A 13138-nucleotide genomic window follows, 5' to 3' on the forward strand; every position below is an offset into this window, starting at 1 on the left:
ACCGCAACTGGGCCCTGTGCTGCAGGGAGCCCATGCAGCCCCCTCTACATATGGCCGGCAGCAGCATGGGCAGCTAGGGGTACCAGTGCACCATGCACACAGGTGGGTGGAGGGTGACTAGCAGAGCTCCATGCTTGACTATCCTGTGTCCTCGGCCGGCTCCTCAGAGTACCCCTCTCCTGCTCCATGCATTGCCGCTCAGTCTGATGTCTGTTCTCCCCACCCACTCCTCCCCCGTCATACACAGATGATGAAAGGTCTTTCTGGGAGATATGCTGATCACCCGTCCAGCACACTGGATGGAGCCCAGGCCAACATGGATGAGTGCACGGCCTGCAGCTTGGTCATGGTGAGTGAGAGGACCCCATCCCCCACACATCATTACATACCCCCTCCATCTCCCCCTGGGGACAGGGGCCCCTTCTCACGTGGGGACAGGGACCCCCATCTCCCCTGGGGACAGGGAACCCTTCTCACCTGGGGGCAGTAACTTCATCTGCCCTGGAGAAAAGGACGTCATCTCTTCTGGGAAAGGGGACCCCATCCTGCCTAGGTACAGTCCCCCAATGGGGCACCTAAAAAAAAAAAAAAAAACTACTGATGCCAGTGGTGGAACTACAGGGCTCACAAAGGTCATACTTGTGACCACTCCCTGGAGTTCCACCGCCGGACTCGGAGGGAAGGGCCTTGGCTTGGGTTCAGGGGGGCCCTTCATGGTTTCTTGCATCGGGGCCCTGAAGGTTCTAGTTACGCCACTGCACATGTCACATACGTAATCGAATGTCCATGCAAGTTACAGTATGTGGGCAGAACCACGCGGCCCCTATATGTACGTATACGAGAGCATATCAACAAAATCAAAAAAGGTTTCCCGAAACACAACCTATCCCGTCATTTAGATTTATTTAATCAACGAGACCCGTCGTGCCTCATTTTTTACAGGATAGATTGTATAAAACATAATTGGAGAGGAGGCAACATGATCATTCTTATACCTCCAAAATGAAACAGCCTGGATATACCGACTTGGGTCCCTTGCCCCTAGAGGGTTGAATCTAGATATAGATTTAAATTGTTTTATAGCCAACCCATAGGGATATCAATAGAGAGAGGGGGGCCTACACACACACACACACACACACACACACACACACACACACACACACACACATATATATATATATATATATATGTATATATATATATATATATATATATATATATATATATATATATATATATATATATATATATATTACGCTATGGTATCTAATAACTCAAAATTGCACTGTAAATTAAGCATCTTTAGCCTAATATAATAATACCAGGTGATATAACCAGCCTATAAAAAAGGTTTAGATGACACATATATAAGTAGATGCACTTCTAGTTAGCAGATTGAGATAATAATTAATATATATATACAATCTTTTTCGTACTTACAAATGGTATAACTTATTATTTTCTATTATAAGTTAATACTTTTCGCCTCCCTCTCTCCTTACTTTTCTTCTTGTTTCTTGTTTTTTGTCTTCCTTTTTGCCCTCTTTTTTGCCCCCTTTGAAAGAGTAGGGGGTAACACCATTAATGTATATATCTCTATAGACCTTATGTGGACTGATGTGAACTTCACTTGATAATTTCCATCCCTTATGGCTGCCTCTGTATGACACGGAGGATTAACAACCAAATGCTAATAATCTGTGCAGCAACATACAAACCCTATACATGGGAAAGCAATAGGTAATGAGAAGAATAAACATAGATAAGAGTAGTCCTGAAGGGTTCCATTAATACCCTAAGTATGATATAGCATAAGAGGTGCTTATTAAATTTCCCCCACATGATACCTAGGTGACCGTATACAAGTAATAATTCCTATATGTGTTCAACCTGAAGCAATAGGTGCTTTGCTATAGCTATTTAGAGTATGCATGTATTCAAATGTCATGAGACAGTTTCTTCTAAAAATATGTCCTTATTTCAGTTTTACAAGGTAATATCTGGCGTATACAACAAACCCTTTAATACTAATGGAGCCACTTGATGACAGTTCTATGTGCTGGTGACTGACCAGTGGGGTGTTTTTGAGCGGACGTATCTAGCACATTAGGGTAATTTGGGACAAATGGGGGACTATATGGGGTCTTTAAGTGTTTCTTCCAAGGTTTCTAAGTCTACTTAATGGTTATATGGGCACTCTGTTTATGTTTCCTCTGAGGGATTTAACGTTCTATTTAGGAATGGTAGGAAAGCGTATATGAGGTTCTTAGAACCTGATTGGCGGGTTAGAAGTAGGAGGTACCTGCCTGGCCTTTATAGACCGTAGTGTGTGGTGGCGTGGCACCATTGCTGAGGATGTCTATGACGAAACGCGTACGACGCAGCCACGCACACTACGTCACTTCCGGTCTGCAGATCGTGTGGAGCGCAGCTGGAACGCACGCCGCTCCTCCACAGAGCTTGCGTTATAGCCGGAATTTTTAGCAAATTAATCTGCCCATACTTTCTACCTAGCGTATGAGGACAATTTTTTCCAGCACTCGGGCCAGTAGTAGAACACACCGAGATACGGTGATATCAGTGTATTTACCTGGGACCCTATATGTGCAATTTTTTGCCCTCATGCACTTTACTGATTTTGGTCTGACTGTTGGTTTTTAATTACTTTTTTTATCATTTCTATTTTTTATTTCTTTATATATAAAAATCCTTTTTTTCCTGTTTTGATTTAAAAAAAAAAATCTTTTTTTTTTAATAAAATGAATTTTTTGGTGACAAAAGTACTGCACTATGGGAGCTTTTTTTTTCCTTCTGAGGATCCACCGGCCTGCCTGTAACCTTTTTAAAGGGGAATCATTCGAGATACAAAGCAGTGAAAGAAGGTGGAGGATTTGGCTGTAAAGCAGCTGGAGACTGAGTCATTACACGCACGGAACCCCCCAGGGGTACAAAGATCTGATGAGTGGGGACCCGAGGGGGTGAGCACGGAAGTCACTGGATCTCTTTGAATGAGCACTAAAGTTACTATTTGTGATCCGTTTGAAGATCTACTACATATTGACTGGGCACTTTATATCTACTTTGATCATGAAATTTTGCATATTTTGCACACTGCATCTTAAGGAACTCTGAGCACTGCATTTTTGCACATTTTCTTCTGCACACTTATTTGTATTTTTGCAAATTTTTTTGCATATTTGCACATTTGGTTGTGGACATCGTTTTGGAAACCAGTGTCACATTGGACGTAATAGTGATATATAGTTTTTGTTTTTTTTGCACCTGGAGATATATATTGTGGATTTAATGAACTTTACAGGAACACTTTGACTGAGGACTTTCACATTTACAATTTGATCTACATACAGTAGTATTTTTAGTCAGTATTTTCTGTATTTCAGAACGTTTTCTTTGTGCTTTAATTATGTACTACATCTCACTGGCATAATTCATCCCAATATCCAGTATTGTTCTATATCAATAGGGTGTATACACAGAACGGGGTGTTTTTCTCTGTTTATCCTTACTGTTAAATGTATATGGACCTAATATAGGGGAATAGTGCACACAATTTTTGTAGCCTTAATTGGATTTTTAGTCCAATTAGTGATAAATTAACAAAATCCCACTAGTGGAGAAGATTTTGTGGCCTTCCCTCTGTGTAGGTGGGCCACTGTTCTCGTGCAGGTGAGGGGTTGCAGAGTATCCCCACAAATCACTGATTTAGCTCAAAAATATCCCTTTGAGGTAGCGCCCATGACCCCACTATTATCTCATAAAATTGTCGTATATCCGCAGCCTTCAGGTGGGGGCTGAAGACTTATAGGGTGGCAGCAACCTATTATACACCTTAGCGTGGCTGTTCCTTCTAGCATTTTTTATTTCAAACCTGGCAGTATGCTGCAGCTGGTGGAACATGATTGCCAGATTGCTGTCCTTCTTGAGCATCCCCTCTCTCTGGGCTCACGCAACTGCCTTCCTCTAGCTGGGTATTGTTATCAGAGCCTTTACAACACTGGGCATCCTCCTGGAGCATGTACCCAACACTGTGCTCAAACAGCTCAGGAGGACATGGTGGGTCTAGGGAAGGAGTGAATGATGCCATTGAGATGAGGGAAGAGGACGTGTTGACAGCTGCTTTGCCAGTACCCTGAGCCTGGGTGAGAGAGGATGAGGAGGGCTTGGTCATCCACTCTACCAATTCTTCGGCATGTTGCGGCTCAACGCGTCCAGCTGCCGAAAATAAGGACAAGCGTGTCCCCCTGACCAGCACTGTTGTCTCTAGACACAGAGCTTGCTTGCCCTCTTTTATTGGCTCGTGACTGCCTCTCCTTTTTGGCTTTCCAGACATACTAATGGCTTGCGGGGAGATGAGAACACCAGCAATTGGAGGTAGCTTAAGGTGTATACTGTGCGGGAGGCCCAATACACTGACTGTAACTGCTCCAGATGCCTGTGGTATAGAAACGGAACAACACCAGCAATTGGGGGTAGCTTCAGGTGTATTCTATGCAGTTGGCACAATACACCGGCTGTAACTGCTCCAGATGCCTGTGTTATAGAAACGAAACAACACCAGCAATAAGGGGTAGCTTCAGGTACATACTGTGCAGAAGGCACACTACACCCACTGTAAATGCTGAAGATCCCTGTGTTACAGAAACAGAACAACACCAGTAATACGCTTTAGGTAGCTTTAGGTGTATACTGTGCAGTAGGCACACTACACACCACTGTAAATGCTGCAGATGCCTGTGTTACAGAAACAGAACAACACCAGCAACAAGGGGTAGCTTCAGGTGTATACTGTGCAGGAGGCACACTACTGTCACTGTAACTGCTGCAGATGCCTGTGTTACAGAAACAGAACAACACCAGCAATAAGGGGTAGCTTCAGGTGTATACTGTGCAGGAGGCACACAACACCCATTGTAGGTGCTGCAGATGCCTATGTTACAGAAACAGAACAACACCAGCAATAAGGGGTAGCTTCAGGTGTATACTGTGCAGGAGGCGCACTACACCCACTGTAAATGCTGCAGATGCATGTGCTACAGAAACAGAACAACACCAGCAATAAGGGGTAGCTTCAGGTGTATACTGTGCAGGAGGCACACAATACCCACTGCAACAGCGCTAGGTTCACAAGCAAAAAGACACTGTCCCTACCTATCCTGCTCTTTCACTGCATGCCAACACACTACACAAGGCCGCCGCGCTTGCAGCCTTATATAGTGTGGGGCGTGTACTAAACCTCCCTGAGCAATAACTGCTTACAGGCATCCTGCCTGTGGCCAATTATGGCTCTCCTCGCTGCCAGCTCTGTGATTGGCCAAGCATGTGGGGTCACAGTGCATGCTTGGCCAATCATGAGCCAGCAATGCACTGCGATGGCGCAGTGCATTGTGGGCCATGAGTGCCACACGAATATGGCGCGAATGGCCCACAAAGTTCATGCATTCGACTCGAACACTGAGCTCATCCCTACCTATCACTATGAAAAGGAAATAGATCATAGATTTAGGGGACCTACAAGGTCAGGCTGTCAAGGAGTCCTTTTTTTAAATCATTCTCCTGAACAGAGTTACAGTGGTGTGAAAAAGTGTTTGCCCCCTTCCTCATTTCCTGTTCCTTTGCATGTTTGTCACACTTAAGTGTTTCGGAACATCAAACCAATTTAAACAATAGTCAAGGACAACACAAGTAAACACAAAATGCAATTTGTAAATGAAGGTGTTTATTATTAAAGGTGAAAAAAAATCCAAACCATCATGGCCCTGTGTGAAAAAGTGATTGCCCCCCTTGTTAAAACATACTATAACTGTGGTTGTCCACACCTGAGTTCAATTTCTCTAGCCAGACCCAGGCCTGATTATTGCCACACCTGTTCACAATCAAGGCATCACTTAAATAGGAGCTGCTTGACACAGTAAGGTCCACCAGAAGATCCTTAAAAGCTACACATCATGCCGAGACCCAAAGAAATTCAGGAACAATTGAGAAAGAAAGTAATTGAGATCTATCAGTCTGGAAAGGGTTATAAAGCCATTTCCAAAGCTTTGGGAATCCAGCGAACCACAGTGAGAGCCATTATCCACAAATGGCGAAGACATGGAACAGTGGTGAACCTTCCCAGGAGTGGCCGGCCGCCCAAAATTACCCCAAGAGCGCAGCGACGACTCATCCAAGAGGTCACAAAAGACCCCACAACAACGTCCAAGGAACTGCAGGCCTCACTTGCCTCAGTTAAGGTCAGCGTTCATGCCTCCACCATCAGGAAAAGACTGGGCAAAAATGGCCTGCATGGCAGAGTTCCAAGGAGAAAACCACTGCTGAGCAAAAAGAACATCAAAGCTCGTCTCAATTTCTCCACAACACATCAGTGTCCAAGTATATCTGGCGTAGAAGGAACACTGCATTTCATAAAAAGAACATTATACCAACAGTAAAATATGGTGGTGGTAGTGTGATGGTCTGGGGCTGTTTTGCTGCTTCAGGACCTGGAAGACTTGCCGTGATAAAAGGAACTATGAATTCTGCTGTCTACCAAGAGATCCTGAAGGAGAATGTCCGACCATCTGTTCGTGTACTCAAGCTGAAACGAACTTGGGTTCTGCAGCAGGACAATGATCCTAAACACACCAGCAAGTCCACCACCCAATGGCTAAAGAAAAACAAAATGAAGACTTTGGAGTGGCCTAGCCAAAGTCCTGACCTGAATCCTATTGAGATGTTGTGGTATGACCTTAAAAAGGCCGTTCATGCTCGAAAACCCTCTAATGTAACTAAATTAGGACAATTCTGCAAAGATGAGTGGGCCAAAATTCCTCCAGGACGCTGTAAAAGCCTCATTGCACGTTATCGCAAACGCTTGGTTGCAGTTGTTGCTGCTAAGGGTGGCCCAACCAGTTATTAGGTTTAGGGGGCAATCACTTTTTCACACAGGGCCATGATGGTTTGGATTTTTTTTCACCTTTAATAATAAACACCTTCATTTACAAATTGCATTTTGTGTTTACTTGTGTTGTCCTTGACTATTGTTTAAATTGGTTTGATGTTCCGAAACACTTAAGTGTGACAAACATGCAAAGGAACAGGAAATGAGGAAGGGGGCAAACACTTTTTCACACCACTGTATGCTTAAGCCAGACTCTCCTTGGTGATCAAAGTTGTATACTTGTTCTACAGAGCAGGTCTTTGGTCCTTTTAGTGGTCCTAAGAAGTGTTACAGACCTGTTAGGCCACAATTGCTAGATGACTGAGACAGTCAAACTGTGCTAATCTACTAATTTCACAGGTTTTCTGATTCCATCTTTAAAGAGCACTCCATATAGATCCTGCATCCGAAGTGGAGAAGGCAGGGACATCGATGGAGCAAATCTGCTGATCAGTCTCCTAATCTAGCTAAGATACCTTCATCAGTCATAATGAAGTGGGGGTAAAACATGATGCAGAACCTGGAATTTGGCAGGAAGATCTTGCAGCCAGTGATCCCACCCTAAGGTAGGCCTGTGGATTACTTGATTATCCTCATGTGCTTCCATCCTTGAAGGTGAGGTGAAAAAACTGATGGTTACTTACCGAAACCTTCCAGGATGGCAGGCCTACTTCTCACCCTGTTAAGGGTGGAGGAGAATGTATACAATAGGTGGTACGTTCCTGAGTGTCTAAAGACCCCTTGTGAATCGGTTGGGAGAATTACTTTACAACAACTGAGGGACAAGGGGTAAGATGTGGCCTTTTAAACAGCCGTGAACTGATTGTGTTTCCTGTAGGGAGGAGCCTCTCATGTGTTGCCATTCTGGAAGGTTGCCTTTTACTTTTCACTTTCATTGATAATGGTAAACATGACTGATGGAGAGAGTGAATCTCCCTAAGCAATAATAAAACAGACAGGCGTTCTAATCCTCCTCCACTCTATCCAAAGCTAGAACAGCTTTTCACTTAGGTATTCTTTAACATGAAAAAAATAAAAGAAAAACCTTTCCTCCCCCACCAACATCTCCCAAGATGTACAGCTTTTTACCTAATTGTTTAAATCTGCTTTAATAGACCTGCCAGTGCCTACAAGCCTTTGCAATAATTTCTCCCACTGCACTTCATCAACAGCACTCCCTATGCTGTCACTATCACAGCTAAACTACATTGTCAATATGGCGTCTGGGAAAAAAAGGGGGGGGGGGGGGCTTATCCAAAAGCCCCATTATTGGTCATTCTAAGCCAACTGACCTAGGTTTAAAGGCCAGGCATAACATTATGGCCGCGTACACACGGGCGGACTGTTCGCCCAACTTTGTCCACTGAACAGTGTTTGGGCGGACAGTCCGCTCGTGTGTGGGCTTTCAGCGGACAGTTTCAGCGGACAGTTTGACGGACAAGGTTTTTCGGAATTTCCGAAAAACTGTCCGCTGAAACCTTGTTTCAGCGAACAGTCCGCTCGTGTGTAGGCTTGTTCGTCAAACAAAGTTCCGCGCATGCTCAGAAAGGATTTTCACGCCGAAAGTTATAATGCAGTGTATAGGACGTTGTATTTTTCGTCCCGTCGTACGTGCCGTTCACGTCATCGCGCACGGTTTCAGCAAACTGTTCGTCCGTCGTGTGTGGCCATGTCCGTCCATGCTAATTTTGAGCGGACTGTTTGCCGAAACTGTTTGACGGACAAAGTTGGGCGAACAGTCCCCGCGTGTGTACGCGGCCTATGTCTACTGTGGTGAATTTACACCTTACAGTATTTCATTTAATTTTATCCATGAACTGGGAACCCATTGTAGCAGCAAACCTGAATGTCATACCTATTTGTGGTTAACTCTTTTGTGTCTAGTGCAACAAGGTGCCAAAACTCATATACTCCGCTCACCGAGACCCTAAAGCATTTTTTGTCATACAGTATTCATGTAATATTATCTTCCTCCAGTAACTTTCATTAGTTTACAAGCATTTTTAATTTGGCATCCCTTATCTGGAACCTTTACACTTCTTTTCCAAATAACAGTTTTTATTTCTATACACAGTATGACATAAGTGCAACACATTACATGTATGTTTATGCATTTTGTGTCTATCCATTCAGAACCTTTACACTTCTGTTGCAATCTATTATAATTAACCCTTCTTTACCATGTCTTCAGCTTCTATTCTTCCATTCTTCTGTAGAGGTTGCAGTGACCGACTTGGTATGGAGATCATTTGCTTCTTCAAAGGTCAATGAGAGGAGAGAAGTGACACCTTATATGGGAAGGAGGGAGCAAATGAATTATGAGTTAACAACTGTTGTAGAAAGAAATCTAAGATTTATTTTAGACTGAAGTAGTGTACATAAGAATAAAGAGTTTTCTTAGAAATAAAAGAAACTCAAACTAAGGAGAATATGGAAAACAAAACATTTTTAACACAGTGTGTCTTATAGACTGACCCCTATAAGTAGTGCAGTTATACATGACACGACAGCTGCTTTGGACTACATGACATTTACTATAAATACCTAGTAAGCTGGAAATGAGAGATTCAGGATATTGTGACTGACAAGTAAGGCTGCTACTAATAAAAGGTCAGAGGTGACTCCTGGGACAAATCCAAGTGCATCCCACTAAAGGTTGTCAACTGTACAAATACTATTGGCATTTAGAGTAAAAGGTTCATAAAACGTTATGAATAACAGTTTGTTTGTGCAAGGCCTACTTGGTTGTTTGGTGGATGGCCTAGTCTACTGTTACTGTCAGCTTCTGACTCTATTTCTTGTTATCTGTTTTCATTGTCAAAACCCTTTAGCTCAATAAAAATATTGTGAAAGAAAAATTACATTTAGATTCTGAAAATGAATGGTATTACAAATTCATTTTGTTGCCATAATTGTGTTTATGTTTCATAGTAATGTAATGTAAAAACAATCTAAGGTAATAGAATTCTACCAGGAGGACATTCTATATCAGCTATTTAATAAACAATTGATCTGACATACTGAGGCAGTTAAAAACCACCAGGATAAACCAACATATGGCACTCTACAGTATAATGGTTTCCAAACAACAATACATTGGTATTACTATTGTAAGTATTCTGCAATGAGATGATGAAAAGCAGATAGGCAATATGCGTTACTTATATAAAGTCAGCTATATCTGCTAATGTTGATATAAACCTTTTCAGTGGCAACAAAAACTCATAGGACCTGAGGCATCTAAATGCAGTATCATACCACATGAAAAGACACAAATCAGGCACGGGGATAAGGCTTGATCTGGCCACCATGTTAGGTTAGCTAAGGACTTTCATTGTTCACAGCTCTCTCAAACAATAAACATATGAGTTTATTCACCTAAACTCCAAAAGCGAACCCCCCTTTTCCCAAGTTCATTGCATGAACTTTGCACAAGTGACAGAGTAAGGACATACTCTGTCCTTGTTAAAATGTTCCTAAACCTTCCCTGTATGTCAGCTCTCCCATCAGCTTTTTGTCAGTGCCTGTTGGAGTAGTGAGTGGCACCTAACAGTCATATCAGATAGACATAGTGGCCATACAACACTGGACAAACCTGCAGTGCCAGCTACTGTAATTTGACAGTCTGAGTGAGCATCTGCAGAACACCTGAACAGTAGATGCATCTGATTGGATGCAGCGGCTGTTCAACCAACAATTTTCTAATTGCTCCTTCAATCTTTTCAATTGAAGCATGTTGGGTAAGTGGATTCCGATCCAACCATGAAGCATATTTTGTCCAGTTCATTAGGATCCAGCTAAAATTTGCCCAGTGTATAGCCAGTTTTAGTGCTACTGTACTGTAGTACTGCTTTCAGAGCTATGAGATGCTATATACAGTGCTGTATATTGTCACTGTTACATTACAGTAAGTTGTAGTGTGGTTGGCTACAGAAAGTTAAGTGTACCCCCTGTATTCACTGTGCTATTCAGTTCTTCATCACTGTGAATTGCATTGCAGTGTGTACCACCCGCTACAGTCAATTTTGTCAGCCAAACCTTCTGGCAGTGTTTAGGTACTGCTAATCCCCCTTTTAATCTCTTTATAGGGAGTGCAATAATTGGTTTTATTTATTGTTTGATACTGTGTATATTGTATAAATTAGAATAGGGTATCTCACAAAACTGAGTATACCCCTCACATTTTTGTAGATATTTTATTATATCTTTTCACGTGACAACACTGAATAAATTAAACTTTGCTACATTGTAAAGTAGTGAGTGTACAGCATGTATAGCAGTGTAAATTTGCTGGCCCCTCAAAATAACTCAACACACAGCCATTAACCATTTCAGCCCAGGAAGATTTGGCTGCTGAATGACCAGGCCATTGTTTTTGCGATTTGGCACTGCGTCGCTTTAACTGGCAATTGTGTGGTGCTGCACCCAAACAAAATTTTTCCACAAATAGAGCTTTCTTTTTGTGGTGTTTGATCATCTCTGCGGTTTTTATTTTTTGCACTATAAACCAAAAAAAAGCGTAAATTTTGTAAAAAAAAAAAAAAAACACAATATGTTGTACTTTTTGCTATAATAAATATCCCCATTTTTTTCTTTTTTAAAAAAGCAAATTTTTTCTCAATTTAGGCCGATATGTATTCGTCTACATATTTTTGGTAATAAAAATTGCAATAAGCGTATATTGACTGGTTTGCACAAAAGTTATAGCGTCTACAAAATAGGGAATAGATTTATAGCATTTTTTTTTTTACTACTAATGGTGGCAATCTGCGATTTTTATCGGGACTGCGACATTATGGCTGACACATCGGACCCTTTTGACACATTTTTGGGACCATTGGCACTTATACAGCGATTAGTGCTATAAAAATGCACCGATTACTGTAAAATGTCAACGGCAGGGAAGGGGTTAACACTAGGGGGCGATCAAGGGATTAATTGTGTTCCCTGTGTGTGTTTCTAACTGTGGGGGGAGGGGACTAACCTAGAGGAAAAGACAGATCGTGATTCCTAGCTATTAGGAAGTCATGATCTGTCTCTCCTCACAGAACCGGGATTTGTGTGTTTACACGCACACACGTCCATGTTCTGCTTCTCGTGCCTGCGATCGCTTGTGGCCAGCGATCGTCGCAAACCGCCAGCCACGAGCATCGGCACCCCCACAGTGCAGCAGGTGCATGAGCGCACCTGCTATCTTGCTTAAAGGAGCCAACGTATAGCTACGGCAGCTCGCGGGATCATGTTGACCTGCCGCAGTATGATGACGGCAGCTGGTAGACAAGTGGTTAATGTCGAAACTGCTGGCAACAAAAGTGAGTACACCCCTAAGTGAAAATGTCCAAATTGGGCCCAAAGTGTCAATATTCTGTGTGGCCACCATTATTTTCCAGCACTGCCTTAATCCTCTTGGGCATGGAGTCCTCTTCCGCTCTTCCATGATGAAATAACGGAGCTCGTGGATGTTAGAGACCCTGTGCTCCTCCACCTTCCGTTTGAGGATTCCCCACAAATGTACAATAAGGTTTAGGTTTGGAGACATACTTGGCCAGTCCATCACCTTTACCCTCAGCTTCTTTAGCAAGGCAGTGGTCATCTTGGAGGTGTGTTTGGGGTCGTTATCATGCTGGAATACTGCCCTGAGGCCCAGTCTCCGAAGGCAGGGGATCATACTCTGCTTTAGTATGTCACAGTACATGTTGGTATTCAGGTTCCCTCAATGAACTGGAGCTCCCCAGTGCTGGCAGTACTCATGCAGCCACAGACCATGACACTCCCACCACCATGCTTGACTGTAGGCAAGACACACTTGTCTTTGCAGTCCTCACCTGGTTGCCTCCACACATGCTTGACAACATCTGGACAAAATAAGTTTATCTTGGTCTCATCTGACCACAGGACATGGTTCCAGTAATCCATGTCCTTAGTCTGCTTGTCTTCAGCAAACTGTTTTCAGGCTTTCTTGTGTATAATCTTTAGAAGGGGCTTCCTTCTGGGATGACAGCCATGCAGACCAATTTGATGCAGTGTGCAGCATATAGTCTGAGCACTGACAGGCTGACCCCCCACCCCTTCAACCTCTGCAGCAATGCTGGCAACACTCATATGTTTATTTCCCAAAGACAACCTCTAGATATGACACTGAGCGGAGGCGATTTTCATCAAACGCCAATCTGCATCCAAAGTTACCTCTGGAGTGAT

The 13138-nt window shown here is 43.0% G+C and overlaps 1 protein-coding gene across 1 annotated transcript in view; it reads right to left on the bottom strand.

Annotated features, from left to right (window-relative positions):
* The window catches only part of LOC143942138 (P2X purinoceptor 7-like), a 19950-nt gene extending 8938 nt beyond the window's left edge, over window positions 1-11012 (bottom strand). The window contains exon 1 of the mRNA XM_077463411.1: window positions 9121-11012. The gene's annotated coding sequence lies outside the window, so the exon portion shown is untranslated. The remainder of the gene's footprint in view (window positions 1-9120) is intronic.
* Between the last annotated feature and the right edge of the window lie 2126 nt (window positions 11013-13138).

This window comes from Lithobates pipiens, unplaced genomic scaffold (genome assembly GCF_037356315.1).
Source record: "Lithobates pipiens isolate NorthernLeopardFrog02 unplaced genomic scaffold, aLitPip1_a1.2 Scaffold_10, whole genome shotgun sequence".
Lineage (NCBI taxonomy): Eukaryota > Metazoa > Chordata > Amphibia > Anura > Ranidae > Lithobates > Lithobates pipiens.